This window comes from Propithecus coquereli, unplaced genomic scaffold (genome assembly GCF_000956105.1).
Source record: "Propithecus coquereli isolate 6110/MARCELLA unplaced genomic scaffold, Pcoq_1.0 Scaffold31, whole genome shotgun sequence".
NCBI classification, from domain to species: domain Eukaryota; kingdom Metazoa; phylum Chordata; class Mammalia; order Primates; family Indriidae; genus Propithecus; species Propithecus coquereli.
Window position 1 is genome coordinate 191,635 of NW_012148730.1, and position 7,241 is coordinate 198,875.

Sequence of the window (7,241 nt, forward strand, 5' to 3'; positions counted from 1 at the left end):
GTTGTGTGGTGCCCCTGCCTTTGGAAAGAGCAGAGTTGCTGTCAATGACAGCAGTCCCAGGGAGGCAACTTTCAGGCTCTGGAGAGTGCACATTTTGGCTCCCATTGTCCCGATGGAGATCCTCCCTGGTGTGTTTAATTGCCCATTCCTTGGGATGTAGAACGCTGCATGGGCTAGAGTCCTAGGGGCTCAGCCACACCACTGGATCCAGTTGTTGTCATAATGCTGCAGCCCTCTGGGTGGACAAGAGGGGATGTCAGTGAGGCTTCAGAGATGTGGGAATGCAGGGCTGGGAATATTTTGTTAGGGGCTGAGCTCTCTAAATGGGAGGATTCTGTACCTCCTTAGGTCTCTGGGGGCAGGGCGGGGGGAAACCCAGTACAAACTCCCTCTCTGGAACAATGCCATTGTGTGGACTCCAGGCAGCTCCTTGTACTAGTCTGAGGGCCCACAAGGATCTAGGTACTCTTTCGTATTGCATGAGTTTGTGGTGGTAATATGAACTACTGGGGACCTCTCACTTACCTTTTCCCTACATTGGAGAGTTTCCCCTATCTCTGAGCCAATCCTGGCCAGGCTGGTTCCTTCACTTCCCTCTCATTCCTTGACTCAGAAGTTCCCTATCACATCCCTGCTGAATTCCAACACTCTCCCTAAGATGTCCTGTTAAATGTGTGATTATTTGCTTGCTGTTTTGGTCCTTCTTTGTGGAGGAGGTGAGTGCCAGGCAAGTCTAGTCAGCCGTCTTGAAACTCCCTTAACAATATTAATTTATCCAATCCAAGAACATGGGATATCTTTCCATTTATTTATGTCTTCAATTTATTTCATCAATGGCTTACAGGTTTCAGTGTACAGTGTACGGGTCTTTTATCTCCTTAGAAAATTTATTTCTAAGTATTTTATTTGTTTTGAAGATATTGTAAATGTAATTGTTTCTTAATGTCTTTTTCCCATAGTTCATTTTTGGTATATAGAAACACAATTGATTTTTTGTATGTTGATTTTGTATCTGGAACTTTACTGAATTCATTTATTAATTCTAATATTTTATTGGTAACATTTTTAGGGTGTTCTATATATAAGATCATGACATCTGCAAATAGAGACAATTTTACTACTTCCTTTCTTATTTTTATGATTATCATTTCTTTTTCGTGCTTACTTGCTCTGCCTAAGACATGCAGTACTATTTTAGATAGACATGGTGAGATTGGGCACGCTTGCCTTGTTCCTGAGTGTAGGGGAAAAGCTTTCACTTTTTCAGCATTATGATGTTAGCTGTGGGCTTCTGTTATATGATCTCTATTGTGTTGAGATACATTACCTCTAAATCTAATTTGTTCACAGTTTTTTTTTATCATGAAAGGATGTTGAATCTTGTCAAATGCTTTTTCTGCATGGATTGAGGTGATTATGTGGTTTTTTTAAATTACTTTATTTTTAATTTCAAAATATCATAGGGGACAAATGTTTTTGGCTACATGTATCGTTTTTGTAATGCTTGAGTCAGGCCTGTAAGTGTGTCCATCACAGAGATAATGTTCACTGTAGACATTAGGTAGGTTTCCACCCATCCCCTCCTCCCGTACTCCCCTGCTTGATTTCCACTGAGTTTTACATTGCTCTGTGCACATATGTGTTCATTGGTTAGTTCCAATTTAATAGTGAGTACATGTGGTGTTTTTTTTTTTTCATTCTTTAGATACTTCACTTAGGATAATGGTCCGGTTCCATCCAAATTGTTTCAAAAGGCCTTAATTCATCCTTCTTCGTGGCTTATTAGTATTCCACAGCATACATATATCACATTTTGTTAATTCACTTGTGAATTGATGGATACTTGGGTTGATGCTACATCTTTGCAATTGTTAATTATGCTGCCATAAGCATTCAGGTACAGGTGTCCTTTTGATAAAAATGACTTATTTTCCTTTGGGTAAATACCCAGTACTAGGATTGTTGGATTGAATGGTAGGACTACTTTCAGTTCTTTTAGGGATCTCCATACTGTTTTCCATAGAGGTTGAACTAATTTGCAGTTCAGGTGTTCTATCTCTCTCTGATTGAGTCTTGGGAGGTTCTGTGTTTCCAGGAATTTGTCCATTTCCTCTACATTTTTGAGTTTATGTGCATAGAGATTTTCATAGCATTCACAGATGATATTGTGCATTTCTGTGGTATGAGTTGTAATATCTCCTTTTTCATTTCTGATTGAACTTATTTGGGTCCTTTCTCTTCTATTCGTGGTTAATCTAACAAGAGGTCTATCAATTTTGTTTATGTTTCCAAAGAACAAACTTTTTGTTTCATTGATCCTTTATATTTTTTTGTTTGTTTGTTTTCCATTTTGTTTAGTTCTGCTCTGACCTTAGTTATTTTTTTTGTTCTGCAGGTATTAAGTTTGGCTTGTTCTTCCTTTTCTAGTTCTTTGAGTCATGTCATCAGATTGTAAATTTGTGACCTTTCTGTCTTTTTGATGTAGGTAGTTATGGCTATGAATTTTCCTTAGGAATTGGGACCCCATCTTCCGTCCCAATTGGGTCCCAATTTCCTTAGGAGTGCTTTTGCTGAATCCCATACACTATGATAGCTTTATTCTCCTTTGTCATTCAGTTTGAGGGATCTTTTGATTCCCATCTTAATTTCATTAATTAACCCAATTATTGTTCAGGAGCAGGTTGTTTAATTTTCATGTCTTTGTGTAGAATTCAGTGTTTCTCTTGGAGTTGATTTCCAGTTTTATTCCACTATGGTCTGATACAATACATGGTATGGTTTATTTTTTTCTTTTTATTTTATGAACCTGTTGAGACATGTTTCGTGGCCTAAGATATGATCCATCTTGGAGAATGTTCCATGTGCTGATGAGAAGAATGCATATTGAGTAGTTTTAGGGTAAAATGCTATGTAAATGTCTGTTATGCCATTTGTTCTAGAGTCCCATTTAATTCCAGTGTTTATTTATTTATTTTCTGCCTGGATAATCTGTCCAGTTCTGTCAGTGGGATATTGAAGTCCCCAGCAATTACGATGCTGCTGTTTATGTCTTTGCTCAGATGTAGTAGAATTTGTTTTGTGAATCTGGGCACTCCTGTGTTAGGCACATAAATATTTGGGATTGTTATGTCTTCTTTTTGAATTGCTCCTTTTACCATTATATAATGACCACCTTTGTCTTTTGTTACCATCATTGATTTAAAATCAATTTTATCTGATATGAGAATGGCTACACCTGATTTCTTTTGGTTTCCATTTACATGTAATATTTTTTTTCCATCCCTTCACCTTGAGTCTGTATGAGACCTTGTGGGTTAGATGTATTTCCTGTACACAGAAGATACTTTGGTTGTATTTTTTCATCTATTCAGCCAGCCTCTTCTGTCTCTTCACTGAGGCATTCAGAGCATTCATGTTGAATGATAGAATTTATATGTGAGATGTTGTTCTGTTCATCCTATTTGGTAATACCTCATTGCTTTGTTTTACCTCTTGTGCTATTGCTTTATATGAGCTCTGAGCTTTAGCTTTTGGGTGGTTTTACTCTGGTGGGTGTCTATCATGCTGATCCATGTATAATGCAGTTCTGAGTATTTCCTGAAGGGCAGGTCTGGTCTTGACAAATTCCCGCCATGTTTGATTGTCTGGAAATGTCTTTATTTCTTCTCCATATATGAAGCTTAGTTTTTCAGGATAGAAAATTCTAGGCTGGAAGTTGATCTGTTTAAGAAGACTGAAGATGGGGGTCCCAATTCCTTCTGGCTTGTAAGTTCTCAGTTGAGAGATCTGCAGTTTTGCCTGATGGATTGTCCTTTGTAAGTTAGCTGATGTTTTTGCCTCATAGCTTGCAGGAGTTGCTCCTTCATGTTGACTTCGGCCAGTCTGATGACTATGTGTCTTGGTGATTGCCTCTTTGAAGTGAATCTCCCAGGTGTTTGTTGAGCTTCTTGTATGTGGATGTCTAAATCTCTAGCAAGACCAGGTACATTTTCCTCAATTATTTCCTCAAATAGGTTTTCTACCTCCTGTGCATTTTCTTTCTCACCCTCAAGGATGCCTGTGATTCTTGTATTTGTATGTTTTACATAATCCCATATTTCTTGTAGTCTTTTTTCTTTCCTCTTAATTCTCTGTTCTTTATTTATGACTGACTGAGTAAATTCAAAAGAGTTGTCTTCAAGTTCTGAGATTCTTTCTTCTGCCTGGTCTAGTCTATTTTTAAAACTTTCCACAGTGTTTTGTATTTCCTTAAATGAATTTTTGATTTCCAGAAGTTCTATTTGTTTTTTTTAATATGTTGATCTCTTTAGTGAATTTTTCATTCATTTCCTGAATTGGTTTTCTGATTTCTTTAAGTTGGCTTTCCATTTTCTCTTCGATTTCATTGAGCTTCCTTACAATCCATACTTGGAATTCTTTATTGGTCATTTCAATATTTTCATTTTGCTTAGTACCCATTCCTAGAGAGTTGGTGTTCCCTTTTGGGGTCTCCTTTCACTTTGATTTTTCACACTTTTGGAGTTCTTTCACTAATTCTTTCTCATCTGGGGCGGTTGTCACTTCTTATTTTTGGATTTCTTTGTTTAGATAGGGATTTTTTTTCTTCCCCCCTCACTCATAAGGGAGTGTCTATAGTATATGTTGGGTAAGAACTTTGCCTTTACTCATGGGTGCTTTGATGGGGGGGGTCTAGCTTCTGGATGGATGCCTTAGTTTTTTATATCCTTTGTGTGGGGGTTTTCTCAGTTGCCAGTTGTTTGTAGGCTGTTGTAGTGGTAAGCTATGTGTGTGGGCAGATTCCCTGCCTCTTGTTGATGAGGGAAGATGGCTGTCTTTGAGATTCTTTCTCTTTCACCAACCCTGTGGTCTTCCTAACAGTGTCAATTGCATTGACATGCCCGATTTAATCTCTGAGACAGTAAGTGGTGCTTGAGGGTAAGAATCAACCACACCTTATTATCGTGTCAGTGAATGCTGTCAAGGGCTGTGCAAATTGACCTCCCTGTCAGTAGGTAGAGCTTGCCTGAAGAAAAAAGCTTCAGTATTGTTATTAGGACCTGTGACTGGCTCTGGTCCCTCAGGAGATGCACTCCAATGCCCCAGGTGTTAGTTGAGGCCTTGGAACTTCCAGGTGAGTCTTTATTCTCCACCACAGAAGAGGCAGGTGGGGGAGTGAGGTTGGGTGGGGCTGTGTTGGGTTATCCTGCCCTCAGGCTCCACAAAAGCTGGTAAGGTAGCTGTTCTGGTAGGGGTCAAAGGTCCACTCCCAGCCTTCTGTGGAATGCAGCCCAGGGGGACTTAGGTGGCCCCACCCAGCCAGAAAGTCTGCTTGTGGAGTCCGTGGTCATCTGAGATCCACAGTCTGGCTGTCATTAGTGGGTTTTCGCTCTTCTCCCTCCTCCTCTGCTTTGTGGTGTCCCTCCAGTGTCTGCTGGCAGGCAGGAGGTCAAACTAGCTGAGCTTCCCCATGATGGCACTGCATGCTAGGAGCTTCCCTGTCGAGGATCCTGCCCTGGACTGAGGGTGCAGCCTTCCTGTGGGAGGGAGCTGTGCTCCATGAGTTTGCTGCAACTGGGATCCATGCTGCACAGTATTTTCAGTTCTGTCCACACATATTTTCTTGCATCCCGATATTGGTTCACAAATCTCCCCTCCATGCCCCCAAGCAACACACTTGACTCTTGGAGGTATGGGATCTGGCCTACCAGCCTGTCCCTGGATCCCTAAAGATCAATCCGTTACCATGCCATGGATAAGCATGCTGGTCCAAAGTTGCCTATGGAATGCTCAAGCAGGTTTTATGTCCCTCCACTTCAGGGTGTGCCCTGCTCTGATGGAGCAGCCAGGCAAGCAGCATCGAGGAAGGCCAGTAAGCAGGGAGCTCACAGTTTGAGCACCCCTTAGTCCTCTGCAGGTCTTTAAGAGGAAATGATTGAGCCCCACTCTCTGTGGAAGCCCCCAAAGAGAGGAAGCACCAGCTCCTGAGAGGCCCGGGTCAAGCGACTCTTTCAGCAGCTGTGGGTGAGGGAGTGGAAGGAGAGGAAAGCAGTCAGAATGGATAAAAGCTAGCAGTCTGGTCATCTCTGTGTCTCCAGAAGGCAGCTGCCTGGAATGTCCAGACTTTCAGGTCACTCAGACACCCTGGGTCCCAGCAGGCACCGTGACTCATGCAGTCTAGAGTGAAGTTGGAAAATGTTTTTGTGGGAACAAGTGAGGCAAGTACTGAGGGGCTGAAGCCCTCTTGGAAGGCAAAGACACATAGTGGATGGAGAAAAATATGGTGCCTGCCATCTCTGCTTGGTTCTGTGGTGTTGGGAAATGACCCCAAGGGGCCTGGCAGCCTGGTGCTTTGTCCTCAAGAAGCTCCAAGTTCACTGGCAGCAGCAGCTTTGGGGCTCGTGAGTGTAGAAGGGCTCTCCAGCAGCTCAGGAGCCTGCTGACTGCCAGAGATGTGAGGGAGAGAGAAACAAACTGCTCCACCTAACCTTTTTGCTGGACTCCAAGCCTCTCAGGGATTGACCTCTGCCAATATCTTGCCCCTTCTTGTTCTGCTCTGGAACTTCTTCCCATGAAATCTCTTGTAGGTTCTGGCACTTTTCTCTTGGAATTACACCCGATCTATGATTGTTTGTTTGTTTCTTTTTCATCTAAAGCTTTTCCTTCTTTCTGAGATGATCTGGCAGCTGGCGTCTCTGGTCAGCCATCTTCCAGAAAAATGGAATATCTTTTTCTATCCTTTCACTTTTAACTTATTTGTGTCATTGAATCTAAAGTGAGTTACTTGTAAACAGCATATACTTAGATCATTTTTTAATTCATTCTGCCAACTTCTACCTTTTATTTGGAAAGTTTAATCCATGTACATTTAAAGTAAATACCAATAAGGATGTGCGGGGAGGTAGCTAAGCTCCCAGCAAAAAACCGGGTCCCTTTGGTAGAGTTGCAAGGGATAAGAAAATAGAGAAAAATGGAAAATAAAAGAAATAAAATAATACACAGAGACAAAGATATAGTTTTATAAGTTTATAAAGATTATAGGCAAAGGGGGATCTCAGGGGGCCTAGACCTTCTCCGTGGGTCTCAAAAAGCCCCGAATGAGGTCTTACATGGTAACTTATAGGGAATAGTGAATAATTGCCAGGGGTAACAGATTTACATAACAACAGGTAGTTCTCTCAGGTTAACAGATTTTCAAAAGGCTTCTACAGATTCTTTAACTAATTCTATCTACATGAGCAAAC